The following is a 25,680-nucleotide window of genomic DNA, read 5'->3' as shown; positions in this document are numbered from 1 at the left end:
TGCTCAAATAAACAGACGTTCGGAATGAAGCTGAAATAATTGAAAATTGAATTTGAATATTTATCATTCATCATTTACAAATTTGTATGTGATCACATTTAATTTATAAAATATAGTTTTTTCTTTTTTTATTGTGAGCTGTATGATTGTAAAAAAGATTAAATCATTTAAAAGAAAATATTCAGTCTCAATTGGATACCACATTTGTTCTTTATTCTTTAGATTATTTCTGCCGACGGTCATATGTAGAATACATGTAGTACCCATATCAAATATCTCGACAATACAAAAAAAAGTGAGCAGAAACGACTGGTCCCCGATTGAATATGATATTTCTGAGCTGGTGTCCGTCTGAATGTGTACAAAAGATAAGACGACAAAACAATGCTTAAATAACAATCTCATTTTTGTATTATCCTTGTGATACGATGAAATAAACCAAAATTTAATGTTTTATTTAATTTCCTAAAAACTATTATTCCACTGTTTAAACATATTGATAGTTTAATCAATATTTGATTGGTTGAGACTATCCCACGTGTCATTGAACAAATCTTCATATTCCATTCTGAGGATCATATTCCCCTCTGAAAAGTCGGGATTACTTCGTGCGACGTTACGCGCGGTTAATGTACATAACGTTTTGAACTTTTTTAAAAAAGCGATAGCAAAAATCATAATCATGTTCAAATTTATTTCAGACGATAAAACAAAAAGACTTATAATTAGATTTTGATCCTTACTGTTTATCAATGGGTATGTCGTGTTTAGTTTGACTTACAAAAACAAGCGGATAAGGAAAAAAATGTATGCAAAAAAATATTTAATGTGTTGATAGTAAACAAAGCATAGGCAGTGGAATAAAACATTCATTTACCTTTGCCTCGGGAGATATGAAGATTTGCTCACCCTCGAAAAATCATATTTCCCTCGGGCAGAGCCCTCGTGAAATATGAATATTCTTGGGTGAACAAATCTTCATATCTCCCTCCGGCACGGGAAATAAATGTATAATATCCTTTTGATTAGACATTAATGCGTGGTTATTATGATGACTTTCGGTTATTTCAAATTCCAATCTGATATTTTTCTTACTTCTAGTCTTCAAAAAGTACTAACATATTTTTTCATTGAGTTCTGTGTAAATTGTTTTAATAATTTTTTGGTAAATTTTCAACACGTTTCCGATATTTTATTCAAAGGTAGCAACCCTTGTTTGGAATTGCTTGATTATTCGTTAAGATGATTACAGAGGTATTCCATAACCAGGAAAAGTAAAATAACAAAAACATCCGAACAGCAAGGAAAATTTCAAACGGAAAGTCCTCTATCATACGACAAAACTCAAAGCTTAAACACATCAAATTAATGGAAAACAGCTGTCCTTTTCCTGACTTGGTACAGGTATTCTCCTATGTCGTAAATGGTGGATTAAACCATGTTTTATAGCTAGCTAAATCTTTCGCTTGTATGAAAGTGTAGCTATTGGTCATTATTCATTCAAAGGTCCTTTCAGATTTTTGACGTTCAAATGTAATGATACTATTGAAATTAAGATTTGGACATATGTCAAAGAGACATCAACCAATCGATACAAAATACAGATTAGTTTCATTTATGGAACGCCACATCTGTCTTATGTGGAACTCTGATATAACGTTATGTTGTTCTATTATTACTTGATGATAGTTTGTCTGGAGATAATATGGTTTTGACATAATGTAATGATGTTTTGGTATAACTCAATATGGAATAGTCATTACATAATGATATTACGATATTACATGATATGGTTTCGTATTAACTTGATATAGTTTTGTCATTACTTAATATGGTTCTGTCATTACTCGATGTGGTTTCACCATTATTTGATGTGGTTATGTCATTAGGCAATGTGGTTTTAACATTACTTGATGTGTATGTGACATAACGTAATGTAGTTGTTTTATTTCACGATTTGGTTTTGTTATTTCGTAATTATAATGATTTGTCAATTCTTTATAGAATGGCTTTAACATTACGTAATGATGTTTTGAAATTTGACGATTTTACACGTCATAATGTGTTTGTTTCAGTATTTGATGTGGTCATGTCATTCTTTGATGTGGTTATCCCATTACTACTACGAGGTAAAACCAAGTGACCATTTTGGAAAAAATATGTTCTATTTTTAGACCGATTTCCATATGTCGTTTGTGTGAGCAAAACTATATCAAGTCAATACGAAACCATATCATGTAATATCGGAATATCATTAAGTAATGACTTTTCCATATTGAGTTATATCAAAACATCATTACGTAATGTCAAAATCATAATATGTAAAGACAAACTATCATCAAGTAATAACAGAACAACATAACGTAATATCAGAGTTCCACATAAGACAGCTGTGGCGTTCCATATTTATTCATTACACGCTGTTTGAAGTGATTGAGACGTCCAAAATCGTTCTGCATGTCTTGTCATGTGAAAAAATAATGAAAACACATTATAAATATCATGCGTCCGAAGCGCCTTTACCTTCACCAGGAACGATCAAAGCCGAATATCAAGAGATTTGTATAAAATATAAGAAAGCTAATTCAGAAACGCATTTTTCTGTGAATTCATAAATTTTGACAAATTTATTATAAGTATTTCCTTAATTGTAACAGTTTACTTTTCAGGACCACCGTTCATAACAAGTGGGATTGTTTATTATGTTTACAAGGAACGTAGTCTTATGATTAGTGTACAGTTTTATGCAGTACCACCGCCTGTTCATACATTTTGGTTTTTCGGTGACAAAAAAATCAAAAATTCAACTCAGAAGGTTCAGTCATTTTCTGATAGTTTTATACAAAGAGAAATGTATGGAAGAATAATGAGAACAGTCGGATATTCTGCAAACCTTTCAATACAAAATCATTCCAATGAATGGACAGAAATGAAATACTCAGTTTTTCTGCAAAACGAGATTGGCAATATATCTAAATATTTTAATACACATGAGAAAGGTAGGAAACATGTTTTTTTTTAATATTAAGTGATTTGTAATCTGTTTAAGGAAATATCCTCGCTATTTATTCATTTGAGAGAGAGAGAGAGAGAGAGAGAGAGAGGATATTATGTCTAATCTCAACACAGTCTTCTGGTCGGTGGGTACGTATAAATACAACGAAGATAACTGGATAATCGTTCGATATTAACGAAAATGTTTTTTTTCTTGCAGAATCTATTTTATATAAAAAAATCATGATTAGCGATACCGTATGGGTTTTGATGGGAGCATTAATATTGCTGGTTTTTATCATGTCGTCAACCATTCTCTATAAGTATATGAGAAGCAGTGGTAAGTTCATATTCTGTTTTAATTTAAATGTTTCTGTTCATTTTGCTTTTAAAAAGATTAGCATGTATATCCGTTATTCAGATCTTAATCTTCATTTCTTGATCGAAGTCTTTTCCGTTTCTTCTCTTTTGGCATGAACAAATTTCACTTTCTCTCATCGGTCTGTGTGCTTATCGTAATCGTTATGCTGTCTATTGTAATTATAAGACACATTCAAATTACGAAAGTAGTTGTTACAGTGTATACAAAGTGCGGATCCAGCATCTTCCTTTCCCCTGTTTTACGCGAGTATTACAATGGAAGAATAGAGCATGATTGGGAAACAGTTTTGTATATGTTTTGAAAATACAAAATAATTCATTTCATGGTATGTTTTAACGTAATTTTATTAAAATATGACTTAAATATGAACACTTGCAGTATTTAATTCCTAGCAATTTAAGCAACAGAATCTAGAATATTGATTATTCAAAGAGATCCATTTTAACTATAAGTGCGATTATGCATATGTCTGGTGTGGAATTTTTGGTGGTGTGATACATTTTCACTGTGGTTTAATTTGATAATTAGACTTATAAAACAATAATATGTATCTGATGACTCAATATTGATGATATATAATAATAACTTTAAAATCCAAAATTATCGTCCGTGTTTACTCGAATATACACGACGAACAATCGTCGAACACTTGATTCCGGATGTTGTGCCTTCTTGAGCAATAAACATCAAAAAGCTGAGAGAAGCCGATATATGATATCAATAATATACCGAGTTATGTGCACAATTTATATAAAAAATGTATTGTACACGTTGAATGCAAACTCAAAAGTCAACGATATGAGTAAAAGAATTCCAATTTTAATTCGAACTTTACCCATATCATATTGAAAAATAACACACCTAGATTTTGTAGATATTAAACGTGAAACAGCACTTACTGGTCAGGAGTACATATTGAGATTTCGTGAAAATATCCTTAAAAATCTATTATTTTGTACGTGGGGTCAAGGTAACACGAAGGTCATGATTGCTATTCAGTTGAGATTTCGTGAAAATATCCTTAAAAATCTATTAATTCATTCTTGAGGTCAAGGTAACACAATAGGTCATGATGAAGGCGACATGTCGTCTTGACGTTATACACGTTCATATAGTGCATGTTCAACAGAAATATAAGGAGATTTGGTATGATTGACAATGAGACAATTATCCAACGAAGTTCAATTGTCATAGATGTAAGCAATTATAGGAAACATTACGGCCTTCAACAATGAGAAAATCCATACCGTATGGTCGGGAGTAAAAGGCCCCTACATGACAAATATGAAACAGTTCAATTTAGAAAACTAACGGCCTAATTTATAACAAAACAAGTTACGAAAAACAAATATGACAGACATGAACCAACGACAACCACTTGACCTCAGGTTTTTCGGCGAGTTTGCTATTAGTGCATCATAGATTCGAAAATACTCTAGAGTAGACAATCCATGTATGCAACTAAATGTGACCGTCGTCTTTTGATGTTAAGGTGGTTTTATTTCATATATTATGAATAATATACAATGCAATCAGGAAGTAGTAAACTTTGTTTTTCGAAGCTTTGCATACTTTCTTACGACATAAATCTTGGATGAAAAATATGTGAATGTTAATCTACCAACTTTGCTTCGATCGCAACAACGTCCATAATCAACTGTACGGCGGTTTAACTAGTGATGTAAAACCATCAAAACTTGTAACAATATACTGCTCTCAATATGTCATCGTTATTTCAAAATTACGTATTTGCTTTGTAACAAACAACAGTCAAGTGATTTTGAGAATCTCTTGAATAATTTTGTTGGATGAAAAATATGTGGATGTTCTATCTACTAACTTTGCTTCGATACGCAGAAAGGTCCATAATCAACTGTACGGCGGTTTAACTAGTGATGTAAAACAATCAAAACTTTTAACAATATACTGCTCTCAATATGTCATTTTCTTTGTAACAAAATTATTCAAGAGATTCTCAAAATCACTTGACTGCTTTTTATTATTCTTAATATTTACCTATCTATGTATATATTTCATAACTGGGTGGCTTCAGGCGCTATTAGATAAAGGCAACAGTAGTAAACCGTTGTTCAAATGTCATAAATCGATTGAGAGAACACAAATCCGAGTTACACGTCTTCATATCTTACCTGTATCATGAAATTATTTTTAATTTTTATCTTATTAAAAAATCATCAATATTCCTTTTTTTTTGTCATTTTACTCCAGAAATACATGACAGATGCAGTAAAAAATTGTATTTTAGGATTCGAGCTTTATAATCACTATGTAAGATGTCTTTTTGCCTTTCAGACCGAACATAATTTATGTCTACTTTATCTGTGTACTTCAATATACTGACAGACCGTTATAGACCTAAAGCTTAAAATTCCGGCCAAACCGTTGATAGCATCCATATAAACGTTCTATTTAAACGCTTTCTCCGTGCTCAAGGCCTCATCGCGGCTTTGAAATGAATATCAGGAATGAAAGCGCAGTTCGTTCGATTTCAGTTCAGTTAAGTGAGACGAAGGAGGTATTGTCATGAGTTAAATCATCTTTTTTACTGACTCTACGACCATTCTTTTCTTAAACCTGACTTTTAATGTCCGTTTTGACGAAGAGTTAAATTTTCTTTAAGTATTTTTCCACTATCTTCTTCTTATGGGTCTTCCTGGTTCTTCCGGTTTTCGTACACCCATTATTTTCACAAACCTTTGTTTATGTCTTTTGACATTTAATTAACCTATAAATACTATTTTGTGCGATGTTGAGTACAATAGGATGGTGTGTTGCTTATCATGAATCACTTTATACGACCTTAAATTTCAACCTGATGATATAGATAAACGATTCAAGTGACATTTCTTGTCAACATTTTTCCATTGGCATACTGATTTTTTTTTTATATATTTGATACGATGTATCGCCTGCGATAGAAGATGACCACTGACATTTACCTTTGATCTCAAGCAAGGTGTTTTAAGTGCACCCTCATTTAATACTAAGGCTTTTCTACCTCAGGAATAGATTACCTTAGCTGTATTTGGCAAAATTTTTTTGGTCCTCGATGCTTTTCAACTTCGTACTTTATTTGGCTTTTTTAACTTTTTTTGATTCGAGATTCACTGATGAGTATTTTGTAGACAGAACGCGCGTCTGGCGCAAATACAAAATTGCAATCCTGGTATCTATGATGAGTTTATTGTTAATTAATAGTTAAATAATCCATTAAATGACTCAGATATATTTACAATTGCCTTGATCAAACCTTTCTATCTAACATTAAAGAGATTTGACCTGAAGATAACTTGAGAAAAACGTTATATATGATGTTCTAGTGTCTGTGTCATTTTCGCAAAAATATAAAAAAAATAATGATAAGAATAAAGATAAGTAAATAGATAGATCAAGATAAAGATAAATATAAGCGGTTAAACATTGCTATGTATTAAAAAACTTTATTTTTTTTCAGGGAATAGGGTAATTAGTTCTTCAAGAGCTATGTGAGTAACCGTGATATACGCATGGACATAATATAAGTAACACAGGAAAATAGTGTACACAGTCTATTTCTCATATGAAGAACGTATATTAAACTGTTTAGTTCGAAGTCTTGTGTTTAAAAATCACTAATTCAATGAAATGTTAAAACAAAAGAGTATCGCCACCACATTCTTAGCCACATCGTTAATTTACATTGATCTTTGAGACACTGCATTTTTCAATTCGTTCAATTAAAATGTTTGATGGTAAACATTAATTGAAATTTGAATTGTGAACAAGAAAATTGGCAGACAATTACTCGTGAATGAAAATAAAAAATCATTTTGAATAAAAAAGTTCATCGGGAGATACGAAGACCTTGTTGATAATTATTCCATATCAACTTCAACAATAATACACGATGGTCTTGAAGTATAGCTTCTAGGTACTTACGTTGTTTATAATCTTAATTGTGTGTACATGTAATAGTGTTTAATTTGTCTTTTCAAATTATTACTCTTAATGTTTAGTCTATTTTTAGTAATATCCATTGGACGTGGCTCGGTACTTATACATCCCGTCATTGTGTTATTGTGCTATTGCAAAATATTTGTATTCTTGTCTTTTTTTGCTGATGTGCTTTAACTATGTTCCGGACCATATGAGTATTTTGTCCATATGCGTATGGTCATTACCATATGCGTATATACTCAAATGGACTGACCATACATGTATGGTCCGGGTATTTAATAACATGTACGTTGCATTATGTTTGAACCTTTCAGGTGTAATAACTTAACAATTTCTAAATTGAAATTGTGACTTTATCTAATGAAATGGTAATCATTGTTACATTTTAAATGATTTTTACTCACAAATTCAAATTATAGCACAATTATTTTTGCATGGTCATTGGAGATTTTTCCTTACGAAACGCAATATGCCGATGGGTGTCAGGAATGATCAAATGAAAGACCGACCGTAGGGAGGTCTTTCTTTTGGCAATCCTGACACCTGAAGGACAAGAAAAACCTTAAAATATGCATTATCTGACTTATATACCGTCAAAAAAATATTATTTTCTAAATGAATTTGCAGAATTAGCATCCTATTTAACCGACCACACTAAAGTGGGATATTTATTTCTGATGCGTTTAGGTTTTAATACGCCCTAGGGCTCATTTAGAATTTAGAAAGTGAAATAAAAACTCACTTATTAATCTAGATATAAATGTTAGAAATCACTATCCAGACACAATAAAAATGTTACTGTAACCGCATGAAGTAAAACAAAAATGAATTGTTACCTACTGATAACAGTGTATGAAAAATACAAGTCACTTTGTAAGTTATTTATTGTACCTACTTAGTTTATTGAAGGGGGTGCTATGTTGTTTTTTTTTCCTTCTATTTGTAATGAAATTTTTATCGCGGAAAAGTAATTATTTTTTCAACAATTTTTAACGAATGATCCTTTCAGAATTATTTTCTTTTGAATGGCAATACTTTTTTTAAACAGAGAATCAGAACTCTATACTCCCCTGACCTCATTATGAGGTACGTTGCTGTTATTCAATAGAATATGTTATCAGTTGATCATTTGATAGAGTAAAATGTATACATAGATGTAAAAAGTTAAGAACTGACACGTAAGGGACACAAAATCGTGATACATGTACATGTAACATGAAAACGAATATCAATACATGTAGGTCACAGTATGACTTCCTATTCAGTGTGAATTAATAAGATTTTCAAAATCCTACACACGAATGTATTAAATCTGGCTTGTTTTAAAAAGTGTTATGAAAACCTTACACGTCCCTTAATTGTAGCGATAAATTTACAAAACTTCACCATGTTCACATTATTTGTTTCTAAAATTAAAATGCGCGTCAATGACGATGTTTTGTTAAACCTATTAAAGATGGAACTTTAAAAAATAAATTCCCCAATTGGCAACTACAAACTATCAAACGAATTAAATGTTCAAGAATATTATAGTTTGCATTTTTATCAAGGAAAAAATTGACCTCACACAGGTCATTATTTTGTGCTTTGAAGCATATTTCATTGAAACATGGTATCGTCCGGGTTGATTCTTCGAAAGAATGACCTATCGTTCTCAAAGAAAATAACTCCATATAGTTATATAAATCGAAATAAACTGTTTAACAAGAAGTTAATTAACAAGAAGTTAACTATTGAACTCACTGGCACATGTTGCATTGCACCCTCGTTTTTTCATGTTTTTATGCTCATAGTCATAGGATCATACAATACCAGTTACTGTAGTTCATATGTAAAATAAATAAAAACAGAGGGCAGCACGCATAAACTACTGTTATTGTAAGAATGTATGAATACAGTCAAGAACACTTCAAATAAGTGAGAGAGGAAAAGAAGAAATAAAAATAAAATAACCTAACACTGGGGAAAGAAGAAATATCTCCATTCCAACAGTCAACAAGATAAAGGTGTATCAAATTTACTCTAGCGAAGGCAGGCTTTAAATATCAGATACACCAAGATTCAGACAACATGTAAAAGATAACGAATTTCAGAAAGTAACTTGTGCCGATTTTGGTCGGAGAACGAGCTGTGTGTTCCTGCGAAGGAAGTTATGATTTATTTGCAAAATACCTATATGGTCTAAATACTCATATGGTCGGGCCTGTTAATACATGTAACCGAACGTGTATATAATCATATGGGCCGACCATATGAGTATACTTATATGGTCATGACCATACGCGTATGGTCCAAATACTCATATGGTCCGGTACCGAGTCAGGAATATTACAGTTGTTCTCCATTCGTTTGATGTGTTTTGAGCTTTTGATTTTGCCATATTATTATGGACTTTCCGTTTGAATTTTCCTCGGAGTTCGGTATCTTTTGAACGGCATGGTATTAGAAATGACTGGTTTTTGATCATATCATTTATATTCTTTCAAATCATCAAGGGAAATTAGATATAAAGAAGAAAAAAAAACTGTTGTCGTTAAAATCTGAATTCAGCTCTATTATTACTGATTTCCTTCATCCTCTCATGAATGGGCATGAATAATGTCTGTTTGCTGTTCAACATTTTACAACTCTTATTTCGCTTCCCCAAAATTTTGATTCTGATGGCATCAAAACCGAGATAGAATATTTTTCATTTCGAAAAAAAGATAAGGTGTACATTTCAGTATAAGCAAATTTAAACTGCTAGAATAATGGATCTATAATTGCTATTCAGTCTTTAGTGGTGTAACAATTCTTGTGTCCACTGGTAAAGTATATAAGTTTATTGATATGTTACTCTGCAAAATATAAGTAACAATTAACAAAATATTTTTGCATTTTTTACTTCATGGTAATTGTTGGGAAAACAAATAAAAGATATACATGACTATAATATTGTCCGACGGTTAAGTGTATGTCATTCCAATGTCTTGAGCCTATATCATGTATATCCTCAATCTTCAATCTTTATATATCTCATGCAGTTTAGTCGATACTGTAAGTAACTGCTCACTAATGTGTATCCTCATATGCCCTATGAAATATTGTTGGCTTAAAAAATGAGAGAAAAGATTAGTTAACTACAAGTAAAGAATTACAATTGGCGGAAATAATTGAAAAAAACCTCAACTACATTAGAAATAAAAGCACCATATGTTTTGATTGACTTCTTGAAACGGTCTGTCTCTGTCTGTTTCGAGATTTAAAAGGTTTATTGGTAGTAAATTATCTGTTTCGTTGGGTTAAATGTATAAAAAAAATGACTTTTGTGTTGATAAAATAAAGACTATAATGCGTTGAACACCGACTATCATGTTCTTCAACCATTTATTTCTTTTTTATTAAATTATGCATTTCCTATAAAGCTAAATTTGCAAAATTCACCTTAGACGGTCTTGGTTGTTATATTTATGCTTTTTATGTTCTTTTCTTTATATTGAATATAAAATAAGGAGATGTTATCTAACTGCCAATGATCCACCAGAGTTCAAGATATTTGTTCAGAAATTATTATGGATTACCGTTTTAATTTTAATTTCGTTCTATGTCCCCATTTTGTAATTTTGTGTTCGTTTATTTTGCAAATTTGCCTTTAATAATAATCCAATAGGAAACCACGAAAGATTAAAAACCATACATTAAGTTTAATTATAAACAAATGCAAATCAAAGGTAAATTCCCTGTGTTTAAAAACCTACAATCATTACATCTTGATACATTTGCTTGATAAAGACTGATTTGCGAAATAATTTCTATTTAACTTAAATAATTGACGTATATGAAGATCTGTAGTAGTTTCTTTAAGGGAATGTGGTTGCTCTATAGTATTACAAAAAACAACCAGCATTTACTGAGTATTTAAAAAAACATTTAAGACATGTTAATAAAATATTTGTATTCACTGCCTGATAAAAGGCCTTAGGCTTATACATATATCATATAATAATACCGTTGTCATACAAATTCAGATGTATTTCTGAATATTATAATACAAGTATTTCAGTTAATTGTTTGTGTAGGTCTTCGGTCGTGTATAAAATAAGTGGTGAAAATGTTAATTACATTAGGCTATCATTATCTCTATGTCCAAGAAAGTTATATTGCCTTTGTAATGGGTGATGTAACACGTATCAAATAAGAATGACTCTCGTTAAACAGAAAAAAGAAACGAAAATGTTTTTGAACATCAACATAAAAAACACAGTAACTCAAAAAAATAAAAAGTTTAAATATTGCTAACTCTTTAAATCATAAACTTGTTTCAGATATTATGCAGCAGAACCCACATTGTCAACGTTTCATGCATACGAAAGAACAGAACCAATTTCCCAATATGTTGATATAGATGTTTCCCAAAATGGAGAGCATTCGACATATCTACAAGATGAATCTGCAGACACAGATAAAGATTCAGTGAACCAGAACGAAAATGACTATGAGTTACCACATGAATATATGGAGGTCTTATAGAAACTTTGTTAAACGATCACTCAAAAAATTTGAAAGAAAGTTGAGCAATTACAGGACACAGGCGCAATACTGTATATAAGAAAGAAACCCACACAACCCTAGCTCAGTGTCTTCTCTTTAATTCCAACTCTCCCCTAAAAAAGAATACACGGTGCAGAGAATTTTAGCTGGAGTGTCATATAATTTTGTTTTAGAAAACAAGTATGGATGTAGATTGGTGTCGATGGACATTATTTTATTAGTGTCAGTTTGTAAGGCACTATTTTCTCCAGAAAGTTTATGCACAATGGTGCTCCGACTGATGTTTTCCGAGCCTTTTCTGTGTGTTTCTCATAGGGTTTCATGTTAAAATTTTGTCTACGGATACAGCCATCTTGGATTAAGATAACTTGCAAAAACACATCATAAACATAGTGTCATTTATTAAATATTTGGTTATAATATTTAAGACAGCTCTAGAGAAGAAGACATTTCTATGGATTTCCAACTTGATGTTTCAAAGTAGAGACCATTAAAACTCCAAATTAGTAGAGGAACACCCTAGATGCATGATTTGATTTTTACATGTGAGGTGGTTTCTAGGAAGTTGTATGTATGTACTGTTGTTACGAGATTATTTCAAGTTTCACCGTGGTGGTAATTTCTTATCTCAGTCATTTTGGCAACAGAAGCTGCAAAATAATATAGTAATCTAGAATCACTATTGCAATTTTTCGTTTAAATGTGTGAGGTAGTTTCTGAGTAGAGCTTTATCCGTGTCTTTCGCACAGTTCTATGTTAAACCTTGTTCAATGAGGATGACTCTCTGGAATTTAGACCGGCAAAAACCTCATACATCGTAGCAATTTTATATAATCAGAATACACTTTTGACCCTTGTAGCTATTTTAAAACTCAAATCAACGCCAAAACAAATCAACTTTGGTTCTAGTTGGCAAGTACAAATTTGTAGAAGATTGAAATGAGAAAATCTTTTAGACGATGTAATGACGGTGCCGACAATATTGTTCATGACCCTTTTGGCTAATATGTGAGCAAAGTATTCTTTTTGTGTAATTTGATTTTTTTTCTCTTGCGGAATGTTTTCTGTCTGGACTCCCAGTTTTCTGTCTGGACTCCCAATGCCTGTTTGAAGTTGTATAAAGTACAGTTTTACAAATATAAAATAAGTTTTGATAAAATGTTAAATCCAATTAATTTGTTGATGATTCATGATTTCTAGGAGAATACATTGTATATACTTACAGATATATGAAATATGATTTTCTTATTATGTGACTAAATTTGAATGGAAAAAAATATTGCAGAATTATTTATGTTTCAGTTTTTGTTTTGTGGAGCGACATATAAATAATAAACTTTTTGAAAGAGAGGCGAAAGATAATGAAGGGATATTGAAACTTTTAAGCGACAAGACCATGACAAAAGAAGAAAAAGACCAAAAGACAAAAAACAGTATACAAAACACTACATAGAAAACTAAGGACTGAGCAACACGAATCTTACCAAAATCTGGGGAAATCACAGGTGCTGTGGAAGGTTTAGCAGATCCTACTCCACATGTGGCGTGTGTGTGAACAAATGTGTGAATGACAATTAACTCTATCATAGATACAATACTATTAGTGCAATAGGAGCATGCAGTTTTTAATTGTGATAAAAAAAAGAGTTGTGAATTTATTACCACATTTTTAACACAAGTCAGTTATGCTATATGTGAGTTCCGTCCCTTTACTAAAAGATATGTATAAATGAATGACCATTTGTACTCGAGACTCTTCAGTAGGCATGACAGAGGTTAATAATGTGATTTCAAAACAGATGGGGTGTATTTAAATATGCCTTCTTAAATTCGACATGCTGGAAGATGAAACATGTTGTTTCCACGGGGTGGGGGTGGGGGTAGGGTATGGAGTTATGTGCCAGAAATATGGGTCATAATTTTGCGATATTTTATATAAAAATTACCCTCCTTTTTAATGACATCATATATTTACGTTTGATAACTGTATATTGATCAGGGGTGAAATCTACATCATATATACTTATTGAAAATCTTACAATATTCATTGTCAATAATTATATCAATTTAAATAAATTCATTTGAGTTTTTATTCCACGAGGGTATCATCAGCCCAGTAGTAAGCACTTCTGTATTGACATGAAATATCATTGATATGGTCATAATTATAAATTAACTGTTTATAAAACTTTAATTTTTTTAATACTAAGGCTTTTCTACCTCAGGAATAGATTACTTTAGCTGTATTTGGTAAAAATTTTAGGAGTTTTTGTTCCTCAATGCTCTTCATCTTCGTACTTTATTTGGCCTTTTTAACTTTGTTTTTTTTTTTCGAGCGTCACTGATGAGTCATTTGTAGACGAAACACGCGTCTGGCGAAAGTACGGAATTTCAGTCCTGGTATCTATGATGAGTTTATTTGAAAGTTCAACAGCCATTCGTATATATAACGATAAAATGTATGTGCCCCAAACGATGTCAATTAATATAATTTTTGAACTATGAGAGATAATACTGGTTTAGAGCTTATATAAGCATAGGTCATATTTTAAATATTGTTTATTAGTATAGGTCATTTTTTCTTAAATATTATATAACTATAGGTACTGAATTTCAGTGATGTTATATTAAAATGGGTACGTTTTCTTTAGGCAAAAAAATGTTGAATCAACCCCCCGGTTGTTTGTTTCAAAGGGAAATAAAATGCTTTATATAATTTCTCTTCAATGATATGTGTCAATTAAACCTTGTCCTGACGTTCTTCGTATTACGTCACGGTATTGTCACTTCGTTTTCGAGTTAGAATATCAGTATACTGAATCTTATCACAATGGATCATAGTTAAATAAATGCATCAGTAGTATACCGCTGTTCAATAGTCATAAATCGATTAAGAGAAAACAAATCCGGGTAAAACAGAGGGAAGCACATCAACTATAAGAGGAAAACAACGGAACAACAGAAACAATGAACTGCAAAAAAAAAAACGAACGCCAACATACATAGAAACGGACTATTTGATAACAACTGCCATATTCCTATATTCATATAAAACAAATACTAGATAAGCACATTTTATAAAATTAGGAGCTTTGGTATGATTGCACATGAGACAATTCTCTAACAGAGTCTAAATGACGTGGAGATATAGGTCACCGTAAGGCCTTCATCGATAAGCAAAACTAACACAGTATCGGCAGCTATAAAAGACCAAGACTGACAAATGGTGAAAGAATTCAAACGAAAAATCCAACGGATGATTTAAAGCAAAACAAATATGAAAGACAGCAAACAATGGTTATGGATATCTAAATTATAGATGATGTTCTCTCAATAAAAAAATCAACATTTGGTGACTATTTTGAACGCATCTTTCCTATCGAACTTGAAATAAAAGATACAACTGATTCAGTTAAGTCTGCATCATGACTTGACTGAGGGTTGCTGCTCACAAGAAAGCTACTTAAACAAGAGTTTCAAGTGGTGAAGTTGAAATCATTCCTTCTTAAATTTTACGGACACCATGACGGGTTGGTTGACCGTTGTGGAATATCTATGTCGTATTGGACTGATATGAGTTATCTACCAGAGTACCCAGTACATCAATAGTAAATAAAAATCGAAACAGAGATAACATTGCCTATATTGGCAGGATAAACATTACTCGACCCATATTTGATTCTCATGATTATAGAGTCTCGGCGCGAAACCGGATCGATACAGAACATCCAATGTTAAAGTTTGAATGATGTTTAGTCAATTAAATGGTAGTTCTTTATATAAGGATTAACACTAGGTGGTTCTATCATATCAGTATCATACCATATTCCTTCAACCCAAACAAACAACCAGAGGTTTAACATTCACTCGAATGAATCAGCGAGTATCTCATGTATTAAACATTTTTTGGTCTATTTGGGCAATGCATGAAAGTTATTAAAATAAACAAGAAAAAGGTGAATAGAGAAATTTTTACTTATCAGAGTAAAAATCTTTCTTAAATAGAAATAAGCAATATATATATATATATATATATATGTTTGCGGTATACCATCTTTTTCGCAAGTTTATTGTTTTCTGTTTGGTATTAAATTAATATAATTAAGATCCATTGTGTTACATCTGTGATCCGTTTATTTGGCAATGACATGGCAGTCAGCAGGGTTTAAGAACATCCGTTGTTCGACCTGCTAGTCAAATGCGTTTTGTTAAAATATACTTTTTCACTTTTTTGGTCTTTTGGAAAATGTTGTTTGTGCTGTATTTAGACCCCTCTACAAAGAAATTTGTTTTGCATGCACACGTATAAAAATTGCGGTTTTTATCCAACGCAATCATAGGTTTGAACGTTGTTTTCAATTTAGACTTGTTTATATTTTTTCGTTTGGGCTTGTATTGTATTTGCCTTCGGGTTTATATGATCCGTTCATCCTATTTCGACTCTTCAAAATTCAAGAGTCAATCCCAAATTGAGGTAAATTATATGGCCTTCCAAATACCGTTTCGATTCCTAACATCACTGAAGAGACATTAATTGTCGAAATCCGGATATGGTGTACAAATTTTTGCACCTCATGTTTGCGGTATACCATCTTTTTCGCAAGTTTATTGTTTTCTGTTTGGTATTAAATTAATATAATTAAGATCCATTGTGTTACATCTGTGATCCGTTTATTTGGCAATCGCCATGGCAGTCAGCAGGGTTTAAGAACATCCGTTGTTCGACCTGCTAGTCAAATGCGTTTTGTTAAAATATACTTTTTCACTTTTTTGGTCTTTTGGAAAATGTTGTTTGTGCTGTATTTAGACCCCTCTACAAAGAAATTTGTTTTGCATGCACACGTATAAAAATTGCGGTTTTTATCCAACGCAATCATAGGTTTGAACGTTGTTTTCAATTTAGACTTGTTTATATATATATATATATATTAACGCCTAAAAAGTGTACACAACAACACCAATAACAGAAAAAGGAACTATAAATGTAATTATTTATAAATATTTCGGATAATAGATATCCTTCATCAGTAAATATGATTGTGATGTTGAATGAATCATATATCAATCTACTTAGATTAAACTATAACAATGTTGAAATTTATACAATAAAAAAGTCCAACCGGACATCAGGTAAGACGCTTGCACAATTCTAAATACTAGTATGTGTAAACATGACATAGGTTATATGACTAGTTCAAATATATGCTTTAAATAAAAATAATAATGTGCGATATGAACTAGCACAATTCTAAAGCTTTAACGGTGACGACAGTTATGATGTTACAAGAACGATTGCGTCAATAAGAATTCCAAATAAACAGCACTGAATGATCTAAATTTGTAAATATTTCAAATTTGACAACGGTAGAGTAGTTACAACAGAGTCTGCGTATTTAAACATCGCAAACAAACGGCCGTTAAAATATAATAATAAATTTTGACTAAGGTTAACTAGTTGAACGTGGCTTGGTACTTTTACATCCCTGCAAAAAATTAAGCAATTTAAATTGGTATATTCAACAGATTTATCCTGAAACATCGGGGCTACAAAAGAAAAGACATTGATAAAGGTTTTTCTCGTGCTAACAACATCAGCCGAGATGAACTTTTACAATATAAAGTCAAAAAGGTCAACAGGAGGGTGCCTTTTGTATTGACTTACCATCCAAAATTTGACAACTTATCTCACCTAATCCGCGAAAATTGGAAAAAAATCGAAAAACATCCTAAACTATCCAAGATCTTTCCCGAGCCACCTGTACTGGCTTTCCGTAGGCCCAAAAGCCTTAAAGACTTGCTGTGAGAGCCGATTTATCCTCTCAAGCAGGCTCTTCGTCTGTGGGCTCTTGCAAGGGTTGCGGAAACAAACGATGTCAGACTTGCAAATAAATACTGGTTACCCAGACTTTTAACAGTCACTCCACTTGTACTGAATACACCATATTTTGCAATGTTAATTGCAAGACTACAAATATTGTGTATCTCCTACAGTGTAAATGTGGTAAACAGTATGTTGGCGAGTCAGAACAGCCGTTTCACAAACGAATGAACGGTCATCGTAGCGACTACCAATGCAAGCCAGACCTACCTCTCAGTCGACATTTGAGATCCCTTGGCCACTCTAAGGCAAATCTCAATCGACTGACCATTACAATCATTGACCACAACTCTACTTGGTCTAGGGAGGATAGACTCACTCGGGAAAGATTTTATATAAGAAAATTAACAACTTTGGCACCAAATGGGATAAATGAAAAGATGTAGTTCGACTTCATGCAGTGGTTCACATTTGGGTTATATTACTTATTATTACAGTCTCTGTTTCTCTTTCTTTACATTACTCATCTCTAAAATAAATCTGTTGAATATACCAATTTAAATTGCTTAATTTTTTGAGGGATGTAAAAGTACCAAGCCACGTTCAACTAGTTAACCTTAGTCAAAATTTATTATTATATTTTAAGGGCCGTTTGTTTGCGATGTTTAAATACGCAGAAACTGTTGTAACTACTCTACCGTTGTCAAATTTGAAATATTTACAAATTTAGATCGTTCAGTGCTGTTTATTTGGAATTCTTATTGACGCAATCGTTCTTGTAACATCATAACTGTCGTCAACGTTAAAGCTTTAGAATTGTGCTAGTTCATATCGCATGTTATATCATGTCGGTTGGACTTTTGTATTGTATAAATTTCAAGATTGTTATAGTTTAATCTAAGTAGACTGTTATATGATTCATTCAACATCACAATCATATTTACTGATGAAGGATATCTGTTATCCGAAATATTTATAAATAATTACATTTATAGTTCCTTTTTTTGTTATTGGTGTTGTTGTGTACACTTTTTAGGCGTTTATATAATTTATTTATTGTGTACATGTATCGTTATTCGTAACGATCGAGCGCCCTCGTGGGAAAAAGCGTTGACTATTATTCAGACGTTTTATATATATATATATATACGAGTCTAAATTGAAAACAACGTCCAAACCTATGATTGCGTTGGATAAAAACCACAATTTGTATACGTGTGCATGTAAAACAAATTTCTTGGTAGAGGGGTCTAAATACAGCACAAACAACATTTTCCAAAAGACCAAAAGAGTGAAAAGTATATTTTAACAAAACGCATTTGACTAACAGGTCGAACAACTGATGTTCTTAAACCCTGCTGACTGCCATTGACAATTGCCAAATAAATTGATCACCAGATGTAACATGTTCTTATATTTAATTTAATACCAAACAGAAAACAATAAACTTGCGGAGAAGATGGTATACCGCAAGCATGAGGTGCAAAAATTTGTATATATACATATGTCCAACAAGATAACAATGAATGCAAAACATAAAAGATAATAAAAAGAAATACAGAATACAATAGCATGTCATAGAAAGGGATCAACTAAGCCACCAGGAAAGATTCAATATGAAATCCCAAAATAAAAATCTTTATTACAAAACTATCGATCTGTAGATCAGCAAGAATGTGTAATAAGATACATAGTGTAGAAGCTGACCAATGGTCATCCAGCCTAAAGATCTTATTGCAGGGGTTCCACAAAGGGCTAGGAAAATACTCTAAATTAAGAAACAAATTAATGGTTTTCATCGTTTGCATAAAATTAGTTATTAAGATAACTTGCGTTAGATCAGTATTCTATAAACATGATAAAGACATCTATCTTACCTCCAATACAATTCAGGGATTATCATTGGTTAAAAGCGACCGATTCCATGTTTAGAGATTGTTTATATCATCTGTTTTGTCTTTAATGTAACTTAAGTTCTAAACAGAGTTTTATTTTCGATTCTAGCAGAACAATATAAAATGATGGAAACATCTACGATATCAATTTCAATCATACGGTATATGTGCCTTTAAAGCTATTATTTTTTTCTTGATACGTTTGAATATAAGGAGATATAGTAAAATTTCGATTAATTCAATTATCCACCAGAGATTAAAAACTATTGTTAACCTTGCGACCTTCATTAATGAGCGAAATCTAACACTTCTTGTGCAGTGTTATAGCTACTAAGAAGTGAAATTGATATGATTTAGTTCAGTTTCAATACATCTTACGTGGATGCATTTTGTGTATTTTAAGTAACCTTTTTTGTCAAAGTAAATTGATTGCATTTTTTCTTGTCCGAATATCCTTTCACCATTTGATTTAAAGCCCCATTAATAAATAAAGAAATAACTATTTATTTCATGTTCTATCAACCTCAGGCAAAGCTGACCTTAGATGAATTTTGTTCTTTCAATGAAAATTATAATTCTAATAAAAACGGGCTTCATCATGGTAAAAATTACTAAATACTCCAAAACGGTTGTGTCGCTCATCTGGATATATGTGCAGTTTCGACAATGGCCACTGTGCGTTGACTGCAATATTGTAGACTAGAATATTATTCATGAACAAAATATCGTTTTTATTGATCTTGTATTGGTGATAATTTTTGCTGTTTACAGTTTCTGTCTAAGTAACAAACAGTTTTTGTTTGTATATATATTATGTCCAAAACTAAACGTTTCTACCTTTCTATTATGGTTTTAATGTATCAGGCATTGAAAACATGTAGATAGCAAAAACAAAATCGTCATTCAAGGGCAATATAACTGCTTGAAGAAATCATCTTTTGAACATAAGATCATTACTGCATTTTACCCGTATGTTCTATTTTCCACCATGGCGGCCATGTTGGTTAACTGACCGAAGAAAAAAAAAAACCATCACAAACTTTAAAATAGATACCAGAATGATCATTTAACCAAACTTTGATTGAAATTTATTCAATAGTTTCAGAGAAGAGTCTTAGTAAAAGTATACGCAAAAAAGTATACGTTTTAATTTTTATCCATATATATAGTGTAGGATATATACCAATGCGGACATTTACCAACACGATTTAGTACTACTATTGAAAATCAATAACATGTTACTTGTGTTATATTTCATTTGAGAGGATATTTACAAACAATATTATATTATCAGATGTATTAGTTCAAGAAGTATGATTTTTTTTAAATATTAACATTACTGACAACTATAAACAATAGAGTACATTGATTTTGTTTGTTTTGTAGAAATTAATAGAAAATAATACAAGAAAAACAGCAAGTAAAATTATCTTTATAAAATCATTCAATGTGAGTGTTATTCAAATAAAATGTATATAAACTTCAAGGAAATCAAATTATGAGTTAACACTGCGATGACATTTAGCAGAATTTATCGGAATATTTCATCATATCAGAGGAACACCTCAACTGAATATCATAAAAGAGAGGCGAAAGATACCAGTGTTACATTCAAACCCATAAGTCGAAAATAAACTGACAACGTCATGTCTAAAAACAGAAAAGACAAACAGACAAACAATAATACAAAAACACATAGAAAACTAAAGACTGAGCAACACCAATCCCACCAAAAACTGAAGGTGATCTCAGGTGCTTTGGAAGGGTAAGCAGATCTTATAACGAATAGGAAATAGGTAATAGAAATTTTTGAAAAATATACACAAAAAGAAAACTATTCTTTGCTGTTGAGAAAATGATCAATTTCGGAAAAGGAACCTGATTTGTGACGGAACTAATGGAAATTGGACTTTCCTCCATATACAATGTAAGAAAAACGCATAGATTGCGGAACATAATTCAATATTATTTTTTGAAATCATCTTAGTTTTATGATATGGGATATCCATCCATGACACATAATCAGTCCATTCACAGCAATAAAAACAAAAAGCAAAGGAACAGCGCTTTTATTGCTTTTCTTTATTTCAAAGTCACAGTGAGGTCTTCAACACGGAGTAAAAATAATTCTCACTTCATTGCAAGTTTGAGACGGTACCTAGCACCGGTTTGAGCGGAATTATTTGCAAAAGGACGATCACGCCATACCTGTGTGTTAATTTTTCAAGTTTAATTTCAGAAAATTACACGAACAATCAGTGATACAAAAATGTTTATCTCAGAATAGCCAAAAAGAATATATTTTTTTTTACGAAAATGAATAATTTCTAGAGGAAACAGACATCAAAAATATTTCCCTGGGAAACTATAAATTTTCAACTGGTATTCATAGACAGTTTCCCAGTGAAAAAGAGAGTAAGCTGGTATCATTTTAAAGTTTTTCAGATATTTTGCACCAGATATCTCTAGTTTTCTTATATGGTTTTCCTATGAAATAAATTGGCGACAACTTTACTAGTTCAGCAGCCGTCGTGTTGGTCAAGCAAATAAAAATTTTGATAATACGTCGCAATCGGTAACGCCACAAATAAAGAATGAGATAGTAGAACATATTCGTGGTCATATGTGCCATAATCATCAACCAAATCATAAAGACTTTTGTAAAACATTCGACTAAATGACTTCAACTTAACCAATTTGAACTCACGCTCCTGTACACAATGTTGCTTTGGATAATACAAAAAGTGCTTAAACACAACAGCCAAAATTGTCTAAGGTCAATGTGCCAAATGGAGATGCAAGATTTGTTTAATAATAGATTTACAATTTCATAAGAACTAAGTTATCATAATATATAATCAATATTATTCAATATTGAACAACTTGCTACCGAAGAAGAGAAAACCGCCAGAACAAGAAGCGTTACACACCAAATAGTAACACAAACGAATGTTATAAAATACTCTTCCTTAACAGGTATTAATTGAAAAACCTTCATTGGTACGTTCAAGCATAGCCATGGGAAAGCCAATCATATAACATGTTTGAGGGAATTAAACCATAATAATCTAAACAGACCGAAAAAAATCCTTATTACAGCAGACACCTTTAGGGACAAATCACATGCATATAAACGAGCTGTAATAACTTGACTTAGATTAATTCGTGTCACGAAATACAGATAAAAATTTTACTCTAAAATATTAAAACAATCATGTCTTATCCTCCATCAAAGTATTTTACCGATGCTTAATGGCGTTTTTCTTAATCTTAATGGACTCATGCCATTTATATCTTTTGTCAATTATTTTCTTTAATAAATGAATATGCATATGGTATGTGGTAATTGCAGAATCAGATATTTTGTCTGAAAACTTTCTTGCGTGCAACAGTCTGAAACAGTACTACTCTAAATTAGGATTCGATCTTGACTGAGATAAGGACATATAACCCTTCTTGGACTTATCTCGTTGCCGCAGTAAAACCCTTAATACAGATTGCGTCCATTTGGCTGTGAGGGATGAATAAATACGCATCAACGTTCAATTTGTATGGGGACGTTACATTCGATTCCTCGTGTAGTAAGAGTGCCGCTAGAATAAACCTTTCAATAATTCTAGCTGATCAGTAATAAAAACGTAGTATGTTATTTTTGTATTCTTGTCTTTCATTTTTGCTAATGTGCTTTTTCTATATGCCTTTTTGTGTTTATTTCATACGTATGATGTGGCTTTGTAATTATATATTCCGTTATTGTGCTATTGTAAAAATTTGTATTCTTGTCTTTCATTTTTGCTTATGTGCTTTGACTATATGCCTTTTTGTGCTTCTTTGTTTGTTTTTATAGTGATTAAGATTATAACACAATGTTGACTGTTGCACCCCTATTTTTGACATTTTTACCTATTATGTCTGTTTGTTTTGTTCACACATCGTTATCAATATAATGGAATTAGATGCGAGAGGTTTAGCTAGCTATAAAACCAGGTTTAATCCACCATTTTCTACATAAGAAAATACCTGTACCAAGTCAGGATTATGACAGTTGTTATCCATTCGTTTGATGTGTTTGAGCTTTTGATTTTGCTATTTGAATAGGGATATCCCGTTTTGAATTTTCCTTGGAGTTCAGTAGTTTTGTGATTTTACTTTTTACATGGCAATATTTCTGTCCCTATTGAACTCATCCACATATTCAAGTGACAGTTCAAATTTCCTCGCCATTCATCTTGGTACACCTTCACACTACGTTCAACAAGAAAGCAAACAACAACCAAACTATGAATTGCAATCATGTGAATACACCTTATTCGAATATATCTTTTGTTGACATCACGTTGCTATTTTCTAGACCCAACCTTGTACAAGAATAATAATATCAACGAGAAATACCTCAAAAATCTTCCTCCAGTCCAATTGCTTCTTTAGATGTGCTTTTAATGCGCTGTTGATATTTTCCTTAAATGTAAAAAAAATATTGAGTGTATTATATTTTCATTAAGAAGTTTAGTTTACGACTGCTTAGTTTTGTTAGTAGAAATTTGAAGTTAAAGCATGGTAATCAATCGTCATCTTGTGTGCTCACATAACTTCATATGGAATACAATATATTTTGAATACTTTTGCAGATTCATGAATAGAAAAAATGATTAACACAATCAGTGAAAACATACTGAAGTAAACAAGCCTTCATGGACTTTCCGTTTTGAATTTTCTTCGGAGTTCGGTATTTTTATTATTTTACTTTTTATCATACTCTCACCTTTCGATAACAATAATAGAATCATTATTACTCCTGTTATGATACCAATAATCATCAGGACGTACTTGAAAAATCCTGTGAATATAAATAAAAAAACAGTCTTTAACATATTCCCCATTTCAATTCTCAATTTTATTTAAATTTCGAACATATTTTAGGAGTATACATTGAGACAATTACAATCAAAGGATGCAATGAACAGGCTTTTGTTAATGAATCAAAGAGAATGAAAATCACATTTATCATCTTATTTGATTATTCCTTATATATTTCTGCACTGGACATAAACAAATGCAATCTGCCGGATGCATGGAAAATAGACTTATACAAGAGGAACCATTAACATAAAAAGTGATGAGTGCCACATGTAAATGCACTTTATAAATGATACATGAACGATGAACGCACGTATAATGCAACATACACGATGAATGAAAAGCATATCAAAGGCAGAGCATGGAGAAAAAGTATACTACATGTAAACCATTGTTTTGATAAAAGAGAATTTCGTTATAGAATGTCAGAGTCATGTCAGTTTAAAAGGGTAGACCCGGAAAACAACAGGATTTCACCACGTTTGGTCATATTTTCACCAAGGCTTATATATGATATTTTAAAATTCCGTTGTATTTGATGATTAGGATATACTTAAAATTACACTTTTTGGGGTTCTACAAAATCAATTAAAATCGATTAAAATCGATTAGCCGAAGACACTAGGCCCTTTACTGTTTTCGATAGGAAAAGACATGACTGAAAAAATGCACAGTAGATACATTTTCAAATTAATCTGTAAGCCAGAGGTATGTTTTAATGATTTTAATTAACGAACATGTTGTAAATTTGGGCAATTTCATATGACACATCATATTTTTCAAAAACTGCCAGACAAACAAATTGATGTTTCATTCCGGTTATATAGTGCTGAAACAATTATATACATTAGAAATCACAGTTTGTTTTGCTTTAACAAATATGCGCGTTTGAAATCACAGTTTTATTTACAAAATTATAAATCAATTTCAAAATTGAAAAAGACAACTTTTAACATTTCAGGTACAAAATATTATACAGTCTCACTTTTCAATATAGTGTTTTTGAGTAAGTTAAAATGTTATCAGCCAAATAATATATGCACTCACGGTGGAAAAGAAATTCATATTCCTTAAGGGACGATCAAACTTTTGCAATTTTCTTTGATTCTGATGCATCACCCTTACAATAAAATGTTAACAATATATATGTTACATGAGTGCTTTATACTTTTTTAAAAATAAATTTCATATGGTAAAAACGCATTAATAGCTGTTATACATTTGTAAGAGTTAACTCGCATATCGCA

At 31.6% G+C, this 25,680-nt stretch overlaps 1 long non-coding RNA gene across 6 annotated transcripts in view; it reads right to left on the bottom strand.

Annotated features, from left to right (window-relative positions):
• Positions 1-10,199: 10,199 nt before the first annotated feature.
• LOC127704391 (uncharacterized) overlaps positions 10,200-25,680 on the bottom strand; it is a 50,204-nt gene continuing 34,723 nt past the window's right edge. For 5 of the 6 annotated variants that reach the window (XR_007983248.1, XR_007983245.1, XR_007983246.1 and 2 more), the window contains 3 exons: positions 24,339-24,413; positions 23,969-24,034; positions 10,200-10,423 (listed from right to left, as the gene is read on the bottom strand). This is a non-coding gene — a long non-coding RNA (uncharacterized LOC127704391). The remainder of the gene's footprint in view (positions 10,424-23,968; positions 24,035-24,338; positions 24,414-25,680) is intronic. The other variant, XR_007983249.1, reaches the window with a different exon arrangement.

The sequence above is a fragment of the Mytilus californianus genome, unplaced genomic scaffold (genome assembly GCF_021869535.1).
Source record: "Mytilus californianus isolate M0D057914Y unplaced genomic scaffold, xbMytCali1.0.p SCAF_6, whole genome shotgun sequence".
Classification (NCBI taxonomy): domain Eukaryota; kingdom Metazoa; phylum Mollusca; class Bivalvia; order Mytilida; family Mytilidae; genus Mytilus; species Mytilus californianus.
The sequence above is the reverse complement of the archived record's forward strand: the minus strand, read 5'-3'. Positions and strand labels throughout refer to the sequence as shown.